The sequence below is a fragment of the Hyperolius riggenbachi genome, chromosome 7 (assembly GCF_040937935.1).
Source record: "Hyperolius riggenbachi isolate aHypRig1 chromosome 7, aHypRig1.pri, whole genome shotgun sequence".
NCBI classification, from domain to species: Eukaryota; Metazoa; Chordata; class Amphibia; order Anura; family Hyperoliidae; genus Hyperolius; species Hyperolius riggenbachi.
Window position 1 is genome coordinate 302,763,855 of NC_090652.1, and position 23,371 is coordinate 302,787,225.

Consider the following 23,371-nt stretch of genomic DNA (forward strand, 5'->3'; position numbering starts at 1 on the left):
GTATTGGTAAAGTAATCAGAGCTGAGCTGAACTGTGAAAATTACCAGGGTAGGAAAGTGGTTAATGGCATCTCAATGTTATTAAGGAGTTGATAGTAGCAAGCCAGGAGTCTGCTCAGTAGTGTTGGGCGAACATCTAGATGTTCGGGTTCGGGCCGAACAGGCCGAACATGGCCGCGATGTTCGGGTGTTCGACCCGAACTCCGAACATAATGGAAGTCAATGGGGACCCGAACTTTTGTGCTTTGTAAAGCCTCCTTATATGCTACATACCCCAAATTTACAGGGTATGTGCACCTTGGGAGTGGGTACAAGAGGAAAAAAAAATTTAGCAAAAAGAGCTTATAGTTTTTGAGAAAATCGATTTTAAAGTTTCAAAGGGAAAACTGTCTTTTAAATGCGGGAAATGTCTGTTTTCTTTGCACAGGTAACATGCTTTTTGTCGGCATGCAGTCATAAATGTAATACATATAAGAGGTTCCAGGAAAAGGGACCGGTAATGCTAACCCAGCAGCAGCACACGTGATGGAACAGGAGGAGGGTGGCGCAGGAGGAGAAGGCCACGCTTTGAGACACAACAACCCAGGCCTTGCATGAGGACAAGAAGCGTGCGGATAGCATGCTTTGTACCACCATGCAGTCATAAATGTAATAAAGATAAGTGGTTCAATAAACAGGGACCACGCGGCAACGCTAACCCAGCAGCAGCACACGTGATGGAACAGGAGGAGGCGCAGGAGGAGAAGGCCACGCTTTGTGAGACACAACAACCCAGGCCTTGCATGAGGACAAAAAGCGTGCGGATAGCATGCTTTGTACCGCCATGTAGTCATAAATGTAATAAAGATAAGAGGTTCAATAAACAGGGACCACGCGGCAACGCTAACCCAGCAGCAGCAGCAGCAGCAGCACACGTGATGGAACAGGAGGAGGCGCAGGAGGAGAAGGCCACGCTTTGTGAGACACAACAACCCAGGCCTTGCATGAGGACAAAAAGCGTGCGGATAGCATGCTTTGTACCGCCATGTAGTCATAAATGTAATAAAGATAAGAGGTTCAATAAACAGGGACCACGCGGCAACGGTAACCCAGCAGCAGCAGCAGCAGCACACGTGATGGAACAGGAGGAGGCGCAGGAGGAGAAGGCCACGCTTTGTGAGACACAACAACCCAGGCCTTGCATGAGGACAAAAAGCGTGCGGATAGCATGCTTTGTACCGCCATGTAGTCATAAATGTAATAAAGATAAGAGGTTCAATAAACAGGGACCACGCGGCAACGGTAACCCAGCAGCAGCAGCAGCACACGTGATGGAACAGGAGGAGGCGCAGGAGGAGAAGGCCACGCTTTGTGAGACACAACAACCCAGGCCTTGCATGAGGACAAAAAGCGTGCGGATATAGCAGCAATGCTTTTTGCCGCCATGCAGTCATAAATGTAATACAGATGAGAGGTTCAATAAACAGGGACCGGAAACGCTAAACCATCCCAGATGTTCATCGGTCATGTTACTTGGTTGGGGTCCAGGAGTGTTGCGTAGTCGTTTCCAATCCAGGATTGATTCATTTTAATTTGAGTCAGACGGTCTGCATTTTCTGTGGAGAGGCGGATACGCCGATCTGTGATGATGCCTCCGGCAGCACTGAAACAGCGTTCCGACATAACGCTGGCTGCCGGGCAAGCCAGCACCTCTATTGCGTACATTGCCAGTTCGTGCCAGGTGTCTAGCTTCATGCCCGGTTTCAGGTCCAGCGGTGCCAGCCACAAATCCGTCTGTTCCTTTATTCCCCTCCAAATTTCCTCCCCTGTGTGCTGCTTATCCCCAAGGCAGATCAGCTTCAGCAACGCTTGCTGACGCATGCCAACAGCTGTGCTGCACTGCTTCCACGATCCTACTGCTGCTGGTGCTGGGTTAGCATTTCCGGATGAGGTACAGCTTTGAGATGCGTTGGAGGAGAAGGAGTCAGAGAGGTAGGTGCTGCTGTTGTTATCCAGCTGTTTGCGGCGTGGGCAACACCCGCGCCGTAGCAGGTGAGGAATCGCTGCCAGGCTCCACAAGGTTCACCCAGTGCGCGGTAAGGGAGATGTATCGACCCTGGCCGAACGCACTCGTCCAGGTGTCAGTGGTGAGGTGAACCTTGCAGGCAACGGCATTCTTCAAGCTTCGGGTTATTTAGCTGACCACGTGCTCATGCAACTCAGGCACTGCAGAGCGCGCAAAGTGGTAGCGGCTGGGAACCACGTAACGTGGGATGGCCACTGACATCATGCCCTTGAAGCTGTTTGTCTCCACCACTCGATATGGCAGCATTTCGCAGGCCAGAAGCTTGGCTATGCTGGCTGGCTGTTACTGCCACGGCCCGGGGGTCATTTGCTGGCAATTTCCTCTTGTGCTCAAACATCTCAGAAACAGACAACTCAACCGTAGCGCTGCACACCGAAGGGCTGTTGGTTGTTGTGTTTGATGAACACTGGGAGACCTCAAGAGCACTAGTCCGGAAAGTGACAGTGTCAGCATCGTCTGATGTTTGTGAATGTTGTGAACCACGCAATGGCTGGGCTACTGCTGCTGCTGAGGCGGGTCTGGTGGTGAGTCTGGTGAACCCAAGGGAGGCAGTGTTGCTGGTGGTACCCTGTCCTGCCGCGTTTGCCCACAGAGTGGGATGTTTGGATAGAATGTGGCGGCTCATGCTGGTGGTGGAGAGGTTGTTAATACTTTTCCCCCTGCTCAGGCGGGTCTTGCACACCTTGCAAATCGCCATGGTAACATCCTCAGTGCAGTCTTCAAAGAAAGCCCAGACTTTAACTGGCTGAGGACTCGGACCTCGTGCGTGATGTGCTGGTGCTGCTTAACCCACTGCTGGACGCTTGAGAGGTCATCCAAGTAATTATCTGGTCCTGTTCTTTTGGATCTGTGAGGGTTGTTGTCCTGGACAACATGGGCAGTATTGAGTGGGTTTTCTTGGGTGCTCCCCTGTGGCCTGTACGTGAACCGTCAGGGGAAACACCTCTTCCCTTGCCCCTCCCTCTTTCACCGGATTTCTTCCTCATTTCACTTATCCTTAAAGTACACGCTGACTGGCAGCAGTACAGTGGCAGTACAGAAATGCTATACAGTGGTGGGTGAGCGGTGTACCACTATTGTCAGCAGTGACACAGAGCACAATGCTATACAGTGGCGGGTGAGCGGTGTACTACTGTTCCCAGCAGACACAGAGTGGAAGTAAACACAATGCTATATAGTGTGGCTGAGCCGTGTACACAGAGTGGCATTAAACACAATGCTATATAGTCTGCTATATAGTCACCCCGAACAGGGTGATGTTCTGCAGAACCCGAACAGTGGCAAACACTGTTCGCCCAACACTACTGGGAGGGAACGCAGATTTTAGTACCTAAACACACGATACAACATGTTTTCCGGGGTCGGACTCTGAGGCACATACAGATGGTCCCGATCATCATCCTCATCATACAACTCTTCTCCTGAGTCTGACCCACCCACCACCTCTGCCACCCCAACATCCCCAGACACAGACCCCTCATCGTCCTCAACATTAACTTGGGATGCTGGCCTGAGCCAGACCTCCTCCTCCACATCAGGCCCCATCATCTCCTCAATGGCAGCCCTCATTAATCGCTCTGGCGACGGACTGATGGACACAACGTTCTCCTCCGGGGAGGGCTGCTGCTGACCACTGGCTGCTGGGGTGGATGTTATAGCTTGCGTGGGGTGTTGGCTGTTGCTGTTGTTGGGAGTGCTGCTCACAGCGGAGGTCTCTGGGGAACTCATGTTGAGCTCATATAGTGGTTGACGGTGAGTGGAGTATTACTGATCCCAGCAATATACACACTGACTGGCAGAGTACGCAATGCTATATAGTGTGGCTGAGCGGTGTACACAGAGTGGCAGTAAACACAATGCTATATAGTCTGGCTGAGCGAGCGGTGTACTACTGTTCCCAGCAGAATCAGAGTGGCAGTAAACAATGGTATATAGTCTGGCTGAGCGGTGTACATAGAGTGTCAGTAAACAATGGTATATAGTCTGGCTGAGCGAGCGGTGTACTACTGTTCCCAGCAGAATCAGAGTGGCAGTAAACAATGGTATATAGTCTGGCTGAGCGGTGTACATAGAGTGTCAGTAAACAATGGTATATAGTCTGGCTGAGCGAGCGGTGTACTACTGTTCCCAGCAGAATCAGAGTGGCAGTAAACAATGGTATATAGTCTGGCTGAGCGGTGTACATAGAGTGTCAGTAAACAATGGTATATAGTCTGGCTGAGCGAGCGGTGTACTACTGTTCCCAGCAGAATCAGAGTGGCAGTAAACAATGGTATATAGTCTGGCTGAGCGGTGTACACAGAGTGTCAGTAAACAATGGTATATAGTCTGGCTGAGCGGTGTACACACAATGCTATATAGTCTGCTATATAGTGTCAGTAAACAATGGTATATAGTCTGGCTGAGCGAGCGGTGTACTACTGTTCCCAGCAGAATCAGAGTGGCAGTAAACAATGGTATATAGTCTGGCTGAGCGGTGTACACAGAGTGTCAGTAAACAATGGTATATAGTGTGGCTGAGTGGTGTACACAGAGTGTCAGTAAACAATGGTATATAGTCTGGCTGAGCGGTGTACACAGAGTGTCAGTAAACAATGGTATATAGTCTGGCTGAGCGAGCGGTGTACTACTGTTCCCAGCAGAATCAGAGTGGCAGTAAACAATGGTATATAGTCTGGCTGAGCGGTGTACACAGAGTGTCAGTAAACAATGGTATATAGTGTGGCTGAGTGGTGTACACAGAGTGTCAGTAAACAATGGTATATAGTCTGGCTGAGCGGTGTACACAGAGTGGCAGTAAACACAATGCTATATACTCTGGCTGAGCGAGCGGTGTACTACTGTTCCCAGCAGACACAGAACAGTAAACAGAATGCTATATAGTGTGGCTGAGCGAGCGGTGTACCACTATTCCCAGCAGACACAGAACAGTGAACAGAATGCTATATAGTGTGGCTGAGCGAGCGGTGTACCACTATTCCCAGCAGACACAGAACAGTGAACAGAATGCTATATAGTGTGGCTGAGCGAGCGGTGTACTACTGTTCCCAGCAGACACAGAACAGTACACAGAATGCTATATAGTGTGGCTGAACGAGCGGTGTACTACTGTTCCCAGCAGACACAGAACAGTACACAGAATGCTATATAGTGTGGCTGAACGAGCGGTGTACCACTATTCCAAGCAGACACAGAACAGTGAACAGAATGCTATATAGTGTGGCTGAGCGAGCGGTGTACCACTATTCCCAGCAGACACAGAGTGGCAGTAAACAGAATGCTATATAGTGTGGCTGAGCGAGGTACACAGAGTGGCAGTAAACAGAATGCTATATAGTGTGGCTGTGCAAGCGGTGTACTACTATTCCCAGCAGACACAGAGTGGCAGTAAACAGAATGCTATATAGTGTGGCTGAGCGAGGTACACAGAGTGGCAGTAAACAGAATGCTGAGCGAGCGGTGTACTACTATTCCCAGCAGCGACACACAATGACTGGGGGGGACCCTGGCTAGCGTGGCTGGAGCGCGAACTACCCTGCCTGCCTACCCAAAGCTAAACCCACAGACAAATGGCGGAGATATGACGTGGTTCGGGTATTTATTTACCCGAACCACGTGACAGTTCGGCCAATCAGAGCGCGTTCGGGTCCGAACCACGTGACCCGTTCGGCCAATCACAGCGCTAGCCGAACGTTCGGGGAACGTTCGGCCATGCGCTCTTAGTTCGGCCATATGGCCGAACGGTTTGGCCGAGCACCGTCAGGTGTTCGGCCGAACTCGAACATCACCCGAACAGGGTGATGTTCTGCAGAACCCGAACAGTGGCGAACACTGTTCGCCCAACACTACTGCTCAGGTCTATCCAGTGTGAATCTGAAATTGGGGCAAACATCACATGAACATTCAACACTGCTAATAACTTCTTAAGTTATACAGCGCCTTGAAATTAGTCCATTCTTGTGTTGTGTATTATGAACTTAAGTTGAATTAATGTAATCCCTGTCATTCGACACATCTGCGGTGCCAGGCGGTGCTCCTGCCCTCCGATGACAAGAAGATGACTTTTATAAATGGGTAGTGATAGGCGGCGCGGAGACAGATAATGAGGATGTCAAGGGCACAATCGTGAAGGGATTAGGCGCCTCATCAGCCCTTGGCATGAGGACTCAGGTGACTAATTGCTTTCTTTGCACACTTTATCTTGTGTAAATCTGATATCATGTGCACAGGAGATTAAGGTTCAGGCTAGAGAGAAACGTGCGGTTTGGGTTGGGCAATCACAATGTCCAGACATAAACAGGTAAAACCTCTCCCGCCAACCAGACTCAGGCGAGAGATTAATGCTCGCTTGGATAGGATTCATCCAACCTTACGCAGAGAAGACTAATGAAATAAAACAAATGTGTGATTGGAGAGAGCAAGAAGCATACAGGGCAGGATTTCTGGGAAGGCTGGACAGCCTATTGGGCCAATCAAAGTGCGGGGATCACATCCTAAACTGCTACAGGACGCGACAGGGCCTAGGGGGGGGGGGGGGGGGAGTAAAGGAGCAGCCATCAAATACAAGGAAGCATGCATAAGTTAGAAGCACACGCTACACAGCCCGTAGCGTGCACTGAGGATTTTAACGCGCGCTGCACCTAACCTGCGCTGCTGAAGCGGTGCAGTTTAGTGAATCCAGCTCAAAAGTTAATTTACTTCAGTAATTCCACTTAAAAGGTGATACTAATATATGAAATAGACCCATGACATGCAAAGTGAGATATTTCAAGCCTTTATTAGTTATAACTTTTGATGATTATGGCTTACAGCTTATGAGAACCCCAGATTCAAAATCTCAGCCCATTAGAATATTGTGAAAATGTTCAATATTCTAGGCTCAAAGTCTCAGACTCTAATCAGCTAATTAATCCAAAACACCTGCAAAGGGATCGCATTTAATATATTAGTTTCACATTTTAAAGAGGAGCTGTCAGCCATACTATCTCAGAAAAAAAACAAAACATATATAAGTAGATAAATACTTGCTCTACTTATATAACACATGTATTGCACTGTCCTCGTTTTGATTTTAGTGATTTTTCTACAGTAAAAAAAAAAGAAAACCCTTCTTAGCATTTCCCATTTTAACTGTGGCTATTTTGAAGCCAATCCTGATGTCATTTCTTCCCTTACTCTCCTCTGCCTGATTGTGTATGCATTGCCCGCCCTTCACTATAGAAAGTGCATTGTCTCAGCATGAGAAATACTGGCCAATCAGAGAGGAACTGAGGTGTGGGAGGGGAAAACAGGAGGGAAAGTGGCTGCAGCCAATCAGGTTGCAATAGTTAACTCTGAGGGGAAGTATAGAAGTAAACAAGGACAACCCAGCATGCCCTGCAACTTCCTTTGTGTGCACCAAATTTTGTGTGTACCAAATAAGAGTCAGGTAAACTGGGGAATGATCATTTAACAACAAGAAAAGTAATAGTGATTTTACAATTCGGATTGCCTGTTTAGCATCCTTATTACTTGTTTACCAGATGAAAATAAAGAATTGATGTTTGATTTCATGCCTGACAGTTACACTTTAAGTTGAATTACAAATGCCCTTCGGTATAAACAAACACAGAACATTTATATCGCTCTTTTCTCCTGGCGGACTCAAAGCGCCAGAGCTGCAGCCCCTAGGACGCGCTCTATAGGCAGTAGCAGTGTTAGGGAGACTTGCCCAAGGTCTCCTTCTGAATAGGTGCAGGCATACTGAACAGGCAGAGCCGAGATTCGAACCCAGGTCTCCTGTGCCAGAGGCAAAGCCCTTAACCATTACACTATCCAGCCAGTATTCTCATGTTTTGAGTTCCACCTGTATACGTTTATCTGGGCCCCCACCCCAGTGTCAATCCTCTTGTCAATATGTACGAGCAATGTAAAGAATAAATTACGTTAGATCAATTCCACAGGGGTTATTTAGACAACTGCAGAATTCTCTTTGCCGATTGATTTTCTTTCGATTGGCACATCAGGCCTCATCGCGTTATCTCCCCGCACGTGGGGCACCGTACAGATCACAGCGCGGGCTCAGCAGGTAGACGATGCGGCGCGCACAATAAGCCCCTTGTCTCCTTTCCGTGCCCCAGACTTTTTTCCATTAAGGAGAATGCAAACAGAACACAATGATAACACTCCTGATAATAATAATAATAAACTGCTGCTCAGCTCACGTGCAGCTCATTAAATCTGCAGCTTAACAAAACCCTCCATCACGGGCCGATGCTTTGAACTGAAGACGTGCCCGGACAGAACGGGGAATGATTCTACGCGCAACGCACCGGTGGGTTATTCCATCATTAGCAGGAAAAACAGAAAACAACCCCGAAGTCGCACCTCAGGTACACATAGGGGCAGCCCTGCGGAGCCGGGACATAAAAATGAAAAATGACCCACAGAGAGGGGTACGCAGGAGGCATGATGGGCCCACAGGATGTACCTAAACTTGTTTTCCTCCACAATTGGAGGTGAAGTTTAGTTCACGGGGAGGACTGTTAAGAGGAACTCCGGCAACAGATTTGTCCGAAGCTACGAGAGAGTCTGGGAAGAGGCCTCCTCTACTGGCTCACAATAATGGTGATTTACAAACTCGAGAAAAATGATTGCTTTACTCAAAATTCCTCAAGAATTCTAAAACCTCATTTTTCAAACCGAAATGATTTATCCCATTTTACCACCTTGTCCATTAAGCCTGGTCCACACTTTCAATTGGCAAAACACTGACCAATGTTATCACCTCCATGTAGTGAATGAGGTATTTCCTACAATCTGCTCATAGTTTTCAATATCTGTTAACTCCCATACTACATGCAAGTGGTAAAATTGTTCAGTGATTGGCCAATCTTAAAGCGGAATATAACCCTGCATTTCATCTTTGCTCTAAAACATGATTTACAGCATATTATATGCAACCAGCATTTTTTTTTACTAGACCAGCATTCAAAGGGTTACACACAGAGCTTGAAAGTTGAGTGCAGGGAATTTTAGACGCATCCGAACTTTAGATAATGTTATCTTGTGTTTACTTAAATGTATCAAGTGAGGAATGTGACACATTCTCTGACTGTGCAGAAGCAGCTGGAGATAGAGAGACACTGAAGGCATGTCTGCCTGCAAAACAGCAATGAATAAAACCAGTTATTAATAAAATGCAAAGTCAGCTCACAAAGCAAAAAGCTGTACTTTTGGAAACCTATAACTTCTAAATGAGTAATAATACTTCTGCACAAATGCAAATATGATAACCGTATGGCATATAAAAAGTAGGTAAACATGTTTTTAGTGACTATTATGTCAGGGTTTTATACCGCTTTAATTGAAAGTGTGTACCGGGCTTAAAGCGGACCTGAACTCAAAACATCCTCTCTGCTCTAAGGCCTAGCGCACACTGAGCGGTTTTGGTAGCATTTTTAGAACCGCTTGCAGATGTGGAAACGCTTGGGTAATGTATTTCAATGGGGTGGGTCACACCAGAGCGGGAGGCGTTTTGCAGAAACGCATACTCCTGGGTTGCTGCAGATTTTGGATTGCGGAGGCGTTTCTGCCTCCAATGTAAAGTATAGGAAAAACGCAAACCGCTCTGAAAAACGGCAGTTCAGAGCGGTTTTGCAGGCGTATTTGTTAGAGAAGCTGTTCAGTAACAGCTTTACTGTAACAATATATGAAATCTACTACACCAAAAACGCTTCGCAAAACCGCAAAACACTAGCTGAAACGCTACAGAAAAAGAAGAAAAAGCGTTTCAAAATCTGCCAGCATTTTGCGGATCTGCTAGCGGGTTTTGGTGTGCACCAGGCCTAAAAGATAGGCAAAAGCATAATATTTTTCTTATAAAATCTTTAAGGTATTCGTAACGTGGGGTGTGGCTGGGCATGGCTCAAGGTGGGGCAGGGGCGTGTCGTAAAATGTCCCTCTTTTTAACTTAAAAAGTTGGGAGGTATGCAGGGGCATAACTAGAAATCATGGGGCACCCCAGCAAAACGTTGCTGGGGCCCCAGAAGGTTGCCTACCCCTGGTGACCCTCACAGTCTGTGGGTCATCTTGCTAGGACCATAAAACAAGACATAATCATCACACCCATAACAAGTGTAGATACAAATACAGCTGCTCTGGAGGATGGGCTCCTGTACTGGAGGGTGTGATGTAGTAGTTACAGCTCTGGGCCTCTCTGTGGTCACAGGGGCTACTTCATAGCTCCCAACTCTCCTTCTTTTGGTGGGACAGTCCCTCTTTGGGAACCCTGTCCCTCTTTCTCCCTGATTTGTCCCTCTTTCAGGACTCTTGTACTGATCCTTGCAAATATATGTATTTTTCTAAAGAAAAATGCATTTAAAATGAATCTAAACTTTATTCTCACCCTTTAAATTAATACATTTCCTATTTTCAAATGTTAATATGAAGGGAAATGAACTAGAATAGGAAGGTCCAGAGTGATATGAATTATAAAACAACTAATTTTTTTATGAAAACTTTCTAGTACGTGTGACTAGGGGTGTGTCAGGGCGTGATTAGAGGTGTGGCAGGGGCGTGGCTTAAGTGTCCCTCTTTCTGATCTCAAAAAGTTGGGAGTATGCTACTTTCCTATAGTTATACCCCTGGTGGTATGTTTAATGTGTGTTCCGTGTGCCCATAACATTATGTATCCACGTATGTTCATCTCTGAGCTGTCAACAAAACAACTCCTTGTAAAATACCCTGGACAGCAGAGTCCCCAGTATCGGCCAAGGCAGGGATCCCCTAGTGCCAGATATATGTGCTTGCCAGTTGCTTGAGCAACTGGACTAAAAAGCACAATCCTCACCACCCCCCTAAAGACCTAACAAGCCTCCAGCGAGGTCTAGCAGCCTTCCTGCAGCACCTAGCAGGCTCATATCGGCTTTCTGGCTTCCTCCGTGCATGCAGGCCGGTGTGTCACCTGTCACATGACACACAAACTTGCGTTCACAGACCCCGGAAGCTGCTAGGGGCTGCAGGAAGGCTGCTAAACCTCGTTGGAGGCTTGGTAAGTATTTCAAAAGCCTCAAAACCCGCCAAAAGTCCCCGTAATCCCTAAGGCATGCTGGCAGGGGCGTAACTAGAAATCACTGGCCCCCCCTGTGAAACTTTGTAGTTGCCCCCCCCCAGTAGTCATTGCTGGAGGGGGGAGCGCTGATGGTAGTCGGGCCCACCTCCACGCTGCGGTTTGTACCTGCTGCTCCCCCTTCCTGCGTTTCTCCCCCTTCTTCCCCTTAAAATGGTCCTGGAGGGCCCCAGAGCCAGGGACCCGCTTAGGCTTCTCCCCTATTGGCCCCCCTGCAACTGCATCCCTTGCAGGGGCAATTGTTACGCCCCTGCATGGCGGTTAGTTGAGACTTCCGGTTGCCTGAGTTTTGGATAACGGGGGCGTTGCTGTACTTGGCAAATAAATTCTGATTCTGATCGCTAAATGCTTGCACAGGAGTTAACCTCTGATCATGTATTTATCTTTCTATGTTCAGGTTAATATCCTGGGCGTTACGGACGAGCTCAGCTTGTCTAGTAACGCCGCGATGGATTGCTCAGGCCCTGGTGGGCCGATTTAAATATTTTTTTTTTTTTTAAACACGCAGCTAGCACTTTGCTAGCTGTTTTTCTCCGATCGCTGCCGATCCGCCACGAAAGAGGCCACCCCCCTGCAGACCCCGTGCGCAGTCTGGCCAATCGCCGCCAGGCTGTGCTATGGGGTGGATTGGGACTCCCTGTGACGTCACGACGTTTATGACGGCATTCTGTTCATCGCCATGGTGACGGGGGAAGCCCTGAAGGAAATCCCGTTCAGAACGGGATTTCCTGATGGGCTTGATCGCCGGCGGCGATCGGAGGAGTGGGAGGGACGCCTCAGGGAGGGGGGAATGATAAAAATAAAAATTAGGTTAAAAAAAGTGCTGCCACGGGAATCAAAACGCCAGGGAGACCCTCAAGTGCACTACAGGTTCACTTTACAGTGATCATGTATTAAAAAACAGTAAAAACCATAAAATGTGAAGGAAAGGGCATGGAGTGGCCTTTAGCCTGCATAGCGCTCTTGTAGGGTCCTGTTCTGTAAGACGAGGAACACATGATCCAGGTTAAGTGGAAGCTCCATAACTGATATCAAACATGTGGGAGGAGAGGAGGGGGAAGGGGGGATCCCACAATACACACATCCCATAAAAGAAAGGCCCTCCCCCAACACATGTTCAGATCAGGGCCGTCTAGGTGGGTAGCCGGTGCAAACATGGGTCATTTGTCTCATATTATCGGGACAGAAGAAGCTGAGACTCGTTACAGCCGCTGATAGAATGTGATTTATCAGGCCGAGGCGTCGGGAGATTTATCGGATATTCTGTTTTTCCTCTGTCTTGTAGTCAGGCCTGGAGCTGGATCTCATTCCCTTTAGTCTGCTGCTTGGGAATACTCCCTACATTTCTAATCAGGCACCCTCTGACCTCATCCCCTTCTACCCAAGTCTCCATCTGTAACAGTGTTTAGTAGAAAATGCAAAGGAATGAAAAATAGCAACAAAGAGACCTTGGAGGAAAAAAAGGTTAAAGTGAACCTGTAAGGAGGGAAAGAGTAAGGGCCCGTTTCCACTTGTAACGCACGGCTATGGGAGTCGCAGCCTCCTGCTTACAGGGCCGGTTCTAGTAACAATGGGGCCCCAGGGCAATATTAGCTCGGGGGCCCCAACAAACACTCTTCGAACAAAAAGCGGCATTAGGGACCCTTTGTTGCAGCCAAATTTCCCTTCTGGGCCCCTAAGCCGGGTGCAGATGCTCCTTCCCAATCACCTCCCAACTTAACTGTGCTGCCTGGGGCCCCTGCAAAGTATTTGGCAGTGTAGTGTCTCACCTGCCTGGCAGCACAGGTGAGACGCTATTCTGCCAAAGTCTCTGCAGAGGCCCCCCCCCGGGAGCAACAGTTAAAATAATAGACACCTTGGTGGCCCCTACATGCTCTGGGGCCCTGGGGCAATTGCCCCCTTTGCCTCTATGGTAGCGCCGGCCCTGCTCCTGCATCATTTCGGATGGCAATGTCGGCTTAATCGCTAGCGAAACTGATTCGGGGAAACTCTGCGGATTTGGCGAAATGGGCCCTAAAAGTTAGATACTTCAGTAGTGGAAAACCTCTGGATAGTTCAGAGTCTTTCCCCATCTTCCTGCACCCCACCGATTCAGTGTTGGGACCCCTTTATGCATATCTAGCAAGTAGAGATGTCGCGAACAGCGAACGCGAACTTCCGCAAATGTTTGCGAACATGCGAACCTCCATAGACTTTAATGGACAGGCGAATTTTAAAACCTACAAAGACTGGCTACAAAAGTGATGGAAAAGTTGTTTCAAGGGGTCTAACACCTGGACGGGGGGATTGCCGGAGGGGGATCCGTGCAAAAAGTCCTTCCAAAAATTTGGGAGTTGACGCAAAGTCAGGTTTTGATTCCCCAAAGGGCAGAAATCACAGTACATTCCTACAAATAATGCACTGGAGTGGTACTGTGCCTACAACTTAATGTGGCCACAGTAGCAGTACTGTGCACAGCTCTGGGTGTCAGTGGGCTGTGGAGTGGCTCACACAGAGACATGCAATTGTACTATCAAAATACACTGATATAATAATGCACTGGAGTGGTACTGTGCGTGCAACTTAATGTAGCAACAAAAGTAGCGTGCACACAGCTGATGTGACTGATGAGACTGATGTGCTAGCCTTTAAAAGGGCTGTTTGGGGTGCTTTTACAGCAAGTGAGGCACAAGAACACAGGCCTAGCTAATGCTCTCCTTACCTATCTGCAGCAAGTCTGACCCTGCTCTCACTAACAGTCAGCAGTCAGTAGAGAATGAATCCAATATGGCTACCGCAACTGGTTTTTTGATAGAGGGGTGGGGGGTCCAGGAGGGAGTGCTAGCTGATTGGCTGCCATGTGTCTGCTGACTGTGAGGTAAGGGGTCAAAGTTTGGCTCCATGATGTATAGGGAGTGGATCAATCACACCATATGCTCATAGTTCGTCAAGAACGCAAACAGCAGAAATTCGCCAGGAACTGACCACCGGCGAACTGTTCAGGCGATATCTACTAGCAAGACATGGGGTATCCTTTATATCAACCGAAGGTTGAAAGTATGCATGGGACCTGTGGGCGGTGACTTAAAGTCCTTTTACACCCCTTCCCCCCCTCCATGCCTAACATTAACCAACCACGCCACCAATCCACCAAATTACAATAATGTTGGGGCAATGCCATAGGTGCCATTAAAGATTGCGACTATAGTGTGAAATTTGGGTGCCCGGCCGGGGTGCTGCTGGATAAATAGCACCCAAATTTCACACTAAAGCTGCAATTTATAATGGCGCCTTCATAGGCACCGAAGTTTCTGCTGATGGTGAAAAGCCCAAATTTACTGCTTCGTTGCTGCAAAATGTCCTTGTTTCTCAATGGCCTTTTTCACACTAAAAAAACTTTCACAATGCACTGCTATGGAAAGTGTGGAAAAGGCCTTAAGGTGGCCACACACCATCCAATTAAAAGATCCAATTTCACACCAGTTCGATGAATATGATCGGTTCTCCTGATAAATCAAATGATTGATTGCGAAACGATCGAATTTCCCATTTTTACCCGATTTTTTGAGATTGGACATGTTGGAAAATTCAGACCAGTTTTATCAAAATTTGTATGGTGTGTGATGGAATGTGAAATTGTATTCAACCATTCAGTATTCAGTACATATCAAACTTTATTTATTTACTTTTTTCTCTTGATTTTTCTAACCAGCCAATTTTTTGGGAGTTTACGATCTTTTATCCCTAAATGGCGGCAATCTAAAAAATACGTCTATGGTAAATCAAAGAATCTGATGGAAACTTCCTATCAATCTGAAAATTGGATCGGAATGCTTGAATCAAATTCAAAAAAAAAATTGTATGGTATGTGGCAACCTTAAGTGTGGGCGGCTGCTTTGTGCAGCGGTGGCTTAGTTTGGATGGCACAGTTGAGAGTGGTGGTACTGGTTAAATGTCAGCAGCTTAATGCAGCTTAAATACATAACTATGCTGGGTTCCTTTTTTTTCTTTCTCTGCCAGAGTTAAATATCAGGTATGTAAGTGGCTGACTCAGTTCTGACTCAGACAGGAAGTGACTACAGTGTGACCCTCACTGATAAGAAATTCCAACTATAAAACACTTTCCTAGCAGAAAATGGCTTCTGAGAGCAGGAAAGCAATAAAAAGGGTCAATAGTTCATAGATTTTAGCTCTGGCATACTTCAATGAATGTGTCATTGAGCAAAAACAATAAAACAGTTAACTTAAAAAGTAGATTTGAATATAAAATAAAACTGTGGAATATCTTAAAAAGTCATTTTTAGGAGAAAGAAGATAGATACAATTGTTCATTTCGTTAGTTTATTTTTGCCTCGGGTGTCCTTTAATGCATGGATGCATCTGTAGATGGAGGCAGCTGTGGGTGGTGGCTTAGTGCTGCGGCTTATTGTAGGCGGCGCTGTTGTGGGCGGTGGCTTAGTGTGGGCAGCGGCTTAGTGTGGCGTTCGATTCTTTTTTTTTTTTTTAAAACAAATTTTTATTTGGTTTTCAGTTTGTCCAACAGACACTTAAAGTTTACATAATTACAAGGTGTTATATCAAAGTCAGATAAAGTATGAAATTACTTCCTTATCTTTTAAATTTATTACCAGATTAAAGCTCAGTTAAACGTTTGTTAAGACTCCACCTTAGTCCGACAGATATGCCCTTATTGGACAAAACCTTTTTAACCCCTTTCCCTCCCCCCTCTCCCCCCGGCCTTCCCACCCTCCCTCGTCGTCTCTGGTTCCAAACTTTTATAAGATAAACACCTATGTCACCTTTAGCTGTCCTAATGTGCCAGACAAATGTTCTGTTAAATACCATTTTGTATCTTTGAAAGGTAATACCACCTCAATTATTTCTTTTTTAGAAAAGGTCTTTGTAATAAACGGTCTCCAGGTTTTAAAGAATTTTTTTGTTTTTTTGTCCTTATGTAGCAAGGCCTCCAATCTGTCCATTCTAAAGAGGTGAATAAGTTCTTCTCTAACATCCCACACTGTTGGGACACCAGAAAAGATCCATTTATTAAAGTTTACTTTGCGGGCGGCCATTACCATTAAGTGTGCTAATCTGGACATGTTAATATTCGCCGTCGAGGGACCCCCCGAGGAAGGATTTTTCGGTGAAGTATAATGAAATAACATCAGTAAGGGATCAATTTCTGGCTTGATTTTGCTAATTTCGATTCTTTTGAGAACCGGGGGTTTCCTGGTATTCAATAAATTGTGGTCATGAGAATAACACGTGTGATGTATTGATTTAGGCTCTACTCATCATGTGTAAGGGCCCAGTCACACCGGGTCGATTTGCAGGCGTTTTCAGAATCACCGGCAATCGCTAGCGCTTTGAAAAGCACAAGGGAAATTAAAAGTATATGGCAATGATCTCACTGCAACAATTGCTGGCGATTCGCGATTTGCGGAAAACAAAAACGTGGAGCATGCAGTGCTTTTTCTTAATTTTAGATCAATCAAAATGTTAAAAAAAGTGACTCGCTCAAAAATCACGAAATTATCCAGTAAAAAATACGCAAAAAAACACGAAAAAATCCTGATGCAAAATGCTAGCGATTTTGCTTGCGATAAGTGATCCCCAGTGTGAATGGGCCTTGTGACTTTATAGGCGAATATACACACACCATGCTCTGCTGGCCACGCTCTGTTCTGTGTATAAGCATAGCCATGCCCCGCATGTGTGAGTACGGTCTGCGCCTGCGTAATTATAGCACAAAGCGTCTCGCGCATGGCTTTTTTCTCCATGCTCCGCTTTACTCCTTGCTCGAGCAGCTTCGTGCTACTGCGCATGCGCGGATCGGCCTGGCGCTTGCGCAACACAACCGTGCTTATACACGGATGGGAGCACGGGCTTGAAGAATAAGAAAGTCCCGGCCAGTAGAGATGAGCGTCTGATTTCCTGAGATTTCTGATTTTAAATCAGGAATCAGCTTTCCGAAGCGGTTATCGGTATAAGTAAATCAGTATGCGGAGATCGGAAATCCGCAGAAATACCCCATTTCTGACATTCGGAAATTTTAAGCCAATTAAGGGACTTGTAAGCATTGGACCAATCAGAAAATGCTGAATTTTTCATCGGAAATCATATTATCGCGATAGTTTTAGGCCAATGAGACGACTTTGGACATATTTGACCAATCACAGGATGTAGAATTTTTCTGCGCAAATCGGATTACTACGGTAATTTTAGATCAATCAGAGAATGCAGAAGTTTACCGGAAATGCGGGGCGCCCAAACTCATCCGCAAAAAAAAAAGAAATACTTACCCCTTGTCACCGGCTGGCTGATATTTTCAATGAAAGCACTGGATTTGCCTGATACCAGCCTAAAGTACTTCAGCTACTGTTAGGATATAAGCATACCTCCCAACTTTTTAAGATGAGAAAGAGGGACACTTAAGCCACTCCCCTGTCACACCCCTGACCACACCCCTAGTCACGCATACCATAACGATTTTATAAGAAAATATGTTGTTTTATAATTAAAACTACACTAGTCCTTTCTATTCTGGTTCATTTTATTTCATATTAACATTTTAAAATCAGTAATATATCAATTTAAAGGATGGGAATAAAGTTTAGAGTCAATCAAACACATTTTCAGTATAGAAATATATATATTTACATAGAAAGAGGGACAAAGCTCTAAAAGAGGGACAAATGAGAAGGCAAGAGGGACAGAGCTCCCAAAGAGGGACTGGACAGTTGGGAGCTACCATTAACATTTACAGAAATGATGAACAAGGAAGTAAAGTAAACAGAAGTACTTAATAAATAAACTATTCTTATTACAATAAGCATTGATCACTGATGCAGGCATGTCTTTACAGAAGTAAAGCAAATATATATAAGATACCCTCCAATTATTATTATACCTCCAGTAACATATCTCTGATTATCTGTAGGGAGGGCACACCTCCACCAGCACAGCTGCAGCACTTCCTGTGGAAAGGGGAATCAACATGCTTGTTTCTGGTGGGGCAATATTGTTAGCTGCACTGTTCCTTCCTGACAGAGTGAAAAGGTGTCCTCTAATTTATTTCAGGTATTTTCTAAATCTTACTCTGCTAAATACAAATGCTATTTGCATAGAGGTTATTTCTGAGTGATATAATGTTGGGTTATGTAAGATTATTTTGGTTAGTTGATTGATTCTTGAGGCCTGAGACCCACTGGGGATTGCTGCTGCACTTTGTGCAGGGATCCCTAGAGTGATTTGCAACACGATTTTCTGGTTGTACAAAAACTGTATGACACTTCTCATTTGTGTTTAAAAAGAAGAAAAAAAAAAAAAAAAACTAGGGAAATTATAAGTGTTAAAGTGTACCAGAGATGGTACACTGGCCACTATTTATACTTACCTGTGGCTTTCTCAAACCCCATGAGCACCGGGGCTTCCTTCGCCGTCCTCCTCGGGTCCGTCGTTCTGGTGCTATGACTCCCAGTAATTCGGCCAGTCGTTGCCTTCTGCGCATGCGTGGCTCAGCCGCGGGCACACCCCTTATTGCGTTCCCATCTTTGGAGCATTCTGCACCTGCGCAGCACTACTGCGCAGGCGCAGAACGCTCCAGGGGACATGAGAACGATGAAGGGTGCAAGCGCGGCCGAGCCGCGCATGCGCATAAGGCATTGACTTCCCGGATTACAGTGAGTTATAGCAGGAGAACGCTAGCCCCTCATGGGGCTGGCGGAAGCCCCATGTAAATATAAATAAGATCTAGGAAACCATGCCTCCCAACTTTTTGAGATGAGAAAAAGGGACACTTAAGCCATGCCCCAGCCACACCCCTAATCACACCCCTGTTATGCCCCCACCACACCCCTAGTCACGCATACCATAAATATTTCATGAGAAAAATAGAGGGACAAATGAGGAGGTGAGAGGGACAGGGCTCCCAAAGAGGGACTGTCCCTCCAGAGACATGGGAAACCATCTCTGGTTTCCTTTAAATACTTATTGGAGCCCCGCCCCCAAGCACAAGAGGTCGTAGGTGCTACTCTACAACCAGTTAGAGAAGTGCAGACAACCTCTTACGCTAGGGGGTAGGGCCTACGTCGGAAGCCGTACATTGAGCGACCCGGCAAGTATCTTCAACTTTATTTTTTTTAAATACACAATCGCCCACAAAGTTGCTGTACTCCTATATTCTCTATAGGAGCGCAATCATTGGTGTGGCCTCCCCTCCATTGACTTTCATTAGCAAAGCTTTTGTTTGCAATGCCCAGTTCCAGAGCTCAGCCACACTATAAGCGCTTTTCTGAGCACTTTGTGATTGTTTAGCGCTTTCTGAGCACTTTTTAAAAATCGCTCCCATTCACGTTCATTAATATTTCGGTAAAAATCGCTGCGATTTTTCCCTCAATTTTAATGAAAGTGAATGGGAGCAATTTTTAAAAAGCGCACAGAAAGCGCTAATCAATCACAAAGCGCTCAGAAAAGCGCTTATAGTGGGGCTGAGCCCTCAGGGCTTGTTTCTATTAACCAATTAACCTTCCTGGACGTAAAACTTACGTCCAGGAGGCCATGCGTGCTCCCGCGGTCGATCACTCTCGTGCATGCGCGCTCGCGGACCGCGGTTTATTAGCCAGGCAATCAGTGAATCGGGCTATGGTGCCCGATCACTGATTCCTCTCCCCCGCAGAAAAAGCGGGGGAGACTTTGCGCGCGTAAGACTTTACGCGCGTAAACTTAGTGCGCGATCTGATTGAGAAATCCAGTGCTAACCTACTTAGCACCCTGGTTAGCACGTCTAAAGACTTTAGACGTGCTAAGTAGGTTAGCACTGCTTTGTGAATCAAGCCCAAAGTGGTGTACATGTGAGAAGTGGAACAAAAATCATATATGATTGCTGGGAAAAAGCTTAGGGCCCGTTCTCACTTGAGTGGGAATCGCACGATTCCCGCTCAAGACAAACCGCTACAACATGTAACACATGGCAGTGTCCTCACTGCCGCGTTTGCGATTAGCATTAACCGCAAACGGGTTACATGCAGCGGTTTGCCGGCGATTAGCGATCGCGATTAGCATGCATAGCACCTTTAATGTCCGCAGTGTCCAGTGATTTTTTTCCGCGTTAATCACGGGAAAATCACTCCCGCAAAACGCTGACAGTAATCGCGGGCGTTTTGCGGTTCTTAGATGTGAACGGACCCTTATACTTTTTAAAATCGCTTCAAAAATCGCCAGAAAACACTCATGACATTACTTACAAAAAGCTAATTCAAAATGCCAGCGATTGTGATTGCCGTTTACGACTTGTAGTGGGTTACAGGCCTAACTCAGCTTTATGTGAGCAAGAATTTCTCCCACGATGCATCACTGCTGAATCTGCAAATCCTTCCTTTAACCTCCTTGCCGGTCTAAAAAATCCGGCAAGGAGGCAGCTCCGCACTTTTTTTTAATTAATTTTTTATTTAAATCATGTAGCGAGCCCAGGGCTCGCTACATGATAGCCGCTGAGCGGCGGCATCCCCCCACCCACTCCGATCGCCTTCGGCGATCAGAGTATGCAGGAAATCCCGTTGAAAACGGGATTTCCTGCAGGGCTTCCCCGGTCGCCATGGCGACGGGGCGGGATGACGTCACCGACGGGACGTCACAGGGAACCCCGATCCGCCCCTCAGCGCTGCCTGACACTGATTGGCCAGGCTGCGCAGGGCTCTGGGGCGGGGGGGGGGGGCTCGGCGCGACGGGTAGCGGCGAATCGGCGGCGAACGCGTACTACACGCAGCTAGCAAAGTGCTAGCTGCGTGTAGGGAAAAAATAATTGTGGAAATCGGCCCAGCGTGGCCTGAGAAAATCCTCCTGCGCAGGTTACCCCGAGCTGAGCTAACCGACAAGGAGGTTAAAGGAAACAGGTGAAAATAAACTGATGAGAAAAATAATTGTATCTCATCATGTCACATGTCACCTTGTGTATCCTTGAAGTCCCTGAAAAGCCAGGCATACATCCAGAGCCACTGGTATACAGCGTGCCTATAGATATTAATTTACAGAACCATACTAATCAAAACTATGCTTTTCAGCATTGTATAGCTCAGTAGAACGCGTACGTTAAAAAGGGGCGCTGGGAAAAAAGGGCGCGGGGTTTTAAACGATAAACATGGATAACGTTTAAAAATATAATGTACTATATTTCGTTTAAAAATAATGTTTTATAAAGTTATAAATCATTAAATAATGTGCATGAAATTGGCAATTGTGAAAACGTTAATCTTCCGTTTAAAAAGTGAAACGTATAATAACGTTTAAAGAAAATAGTAAGTAACCCTCCCTGTACCTACCCCTAACCCCTAGACCCCCGTGTTGGTGCCTAAACCTAAGACCCCCCTGGTGGTGCCTAAACCTAAGACTCCCCTGATGGTGCCTAAACCTAAGACTCCCCTGTGATAAGCATTAATAACGTATGAAAAAAATATTGTGCTGTTTTTCGTTTAAAAATAATGTTTAAAAAATTATAAATCATAAAATAATGTGTAATCATGAGAAGCAGTTATAAAACAGTAAAAGTCTCCGGGCGCCGCTTATAAAACGTTATTTTTCTCCGGCGCCCTTTTTTCCTGTCGGGCGCCCATTAAACGATATTTATTATGGGAGTGAATGGCGGCGCCCGATTTGTCCACTTGCCTCAGGCGCCCGAATGTACTGTTACCCAGTAGAACTTAGCTAATTGTTTCCTTAGTATCTCTACACTCACTGCTCCCTCTGCTGGTCAGAACATTGAACTTGCCTATTTTTCAGGTATTGGTGAATAATGATGACCCCATTGCTGTGTGAGGAAATCGAAGGAAGTAAGGTAATTTATGTTTTTATTTCTTTATTTAGAGAAACCGGTGAGTTACACGGGGATAAGTGTGTTCATTCTTTAGTAAATCAGACCCATTATTTTGAACAGGTGGTGGTGAGTTTTTTGCTGGCTCCTCTATACTATGGCAATGTTTGCAGTTCCTCGAACATCCTGCATGGGGCAGCAGAAAGTTTGCAAGGGAAATGCATAGTCTGGGCTTTCACTCAATTAAAGCAGGAGGATTAGCCAAAGCCATACTATTCCAGGGAAAAAAACACATATATAGGTAGATAAATACTTGAGCTACTTGCATAACATATGTATTGTACTGCCCACGTTTTGATTTCAGTGAATGCTATATAGGAAATGAAGAGAATTCTGTTCCTGGTGGGAACCACGTCTTTTGCCCACAGTTTGAGGCTAAATCCTGATGTCATTTATGGCCTTAACTTTTTTTTTATTTTCTTCTCCAATTGCTGAGTCACCTCAGCCTTGCTTGTAAACACAAGTGAGCACAGGATCGTGTTTCAGATAGGCAGCTAGGCAGGGAAATAAATGGAAGAGGAGGAATATATTATAGATAAAAAGAACCCCCAGCATGCAACTGTTTGGCACTCACTATGAAAGGGCCAGTGCTCCTATAGTATGTGATAACTCCAAACCATAACAGCACAAAAAGTTTTGCAAGTTTTGAATGCAGGATTAGCATCTTTATCACTTAATACACTCAGACCAGTTGCTGTTGAAATTTGATTTTTATGGTGACAATCCCACTTTAAAGTGACTCTGACATGGAGAAGAAGCTCTGTTTTATTTACCTGGGGCTTCTTCCAGCCCCCAAAGCCTTACAAGTCTACCTGTTTAAACTCGGGCTGCTCAGTTATGCCGCTTTCCCCCTTCCAAAAATCCCCAGTAACGTGCTGACGCACATGTTCAGTGCCGGGTCACGCGCCTTCTCAAATACACTCCAATGACCAGAGGATTTTGCGCATGCACAGAACTCTCCCGGGAACGGGAGCGCGATCAAGGAGGTGCATGACCACGGCTGCACATCATGTGCAGTAGGCGACTGGTCCAGTTGGGGAATAGGGGCACAATGAAGGGGACCGGGAGGAAACCATGGGACCTGTAAGGCTAAGGGGGCTGGAAGAAGCCCCAGCTAAGTAAAATAGAGCTTTTTCCCCCCATCTAGGATAGTAAAATGGTGGGGCATCCGAAGGAGCCTCTTACCAGTTCATAACTTTGTTGTGTGTTTGTGTACAGGAGCGGAGTGATAAATACAGAGTCCAGGCTCATATGTTTTCGCAGTTCTGTGTAGGTGCTTACTGCCGATGCTTGGTTATTTTATCTGTGTAAAAGATTGTTGAACAAACTCATAAGCTCAGACACTACCACAG

At 46.2% G+C, this 23,371-nt stretch overlaps 2 long non-coding RNA genes across 7 annotated transcripts in view; one reads left to right on the forward strand and one right to left on the reverse strand.

Annotated features, from left to right (window-relative positions):
* The window catches only part of LOC137525897 (uncharacterized), a 110,879-nt gene that overhangs the window by 40,698 nt on the left and 46,810 nt on the right, over positions 1-23,371 (reverse strand). The gene's annotated exons all lie outside the window — the stretch shown is intronic.
* Positions 18,186-23,371, forward strand: part of LOC137525896 (uncharacterized) — a 35,046-nt gene continuing 29,860 nt past the window's right edge. The window contains exons 1-2 of the long non-coding RNA XR_011023049.1: positions 18,186-18,232; positions 21,929-21,983. This is a non-coding gene — a long non-coding RNA (uncharacterized lncRNA). The remainder of the gene's footprint in view (positions 18,233-21,928; positions 21,984-23,371) is intronic.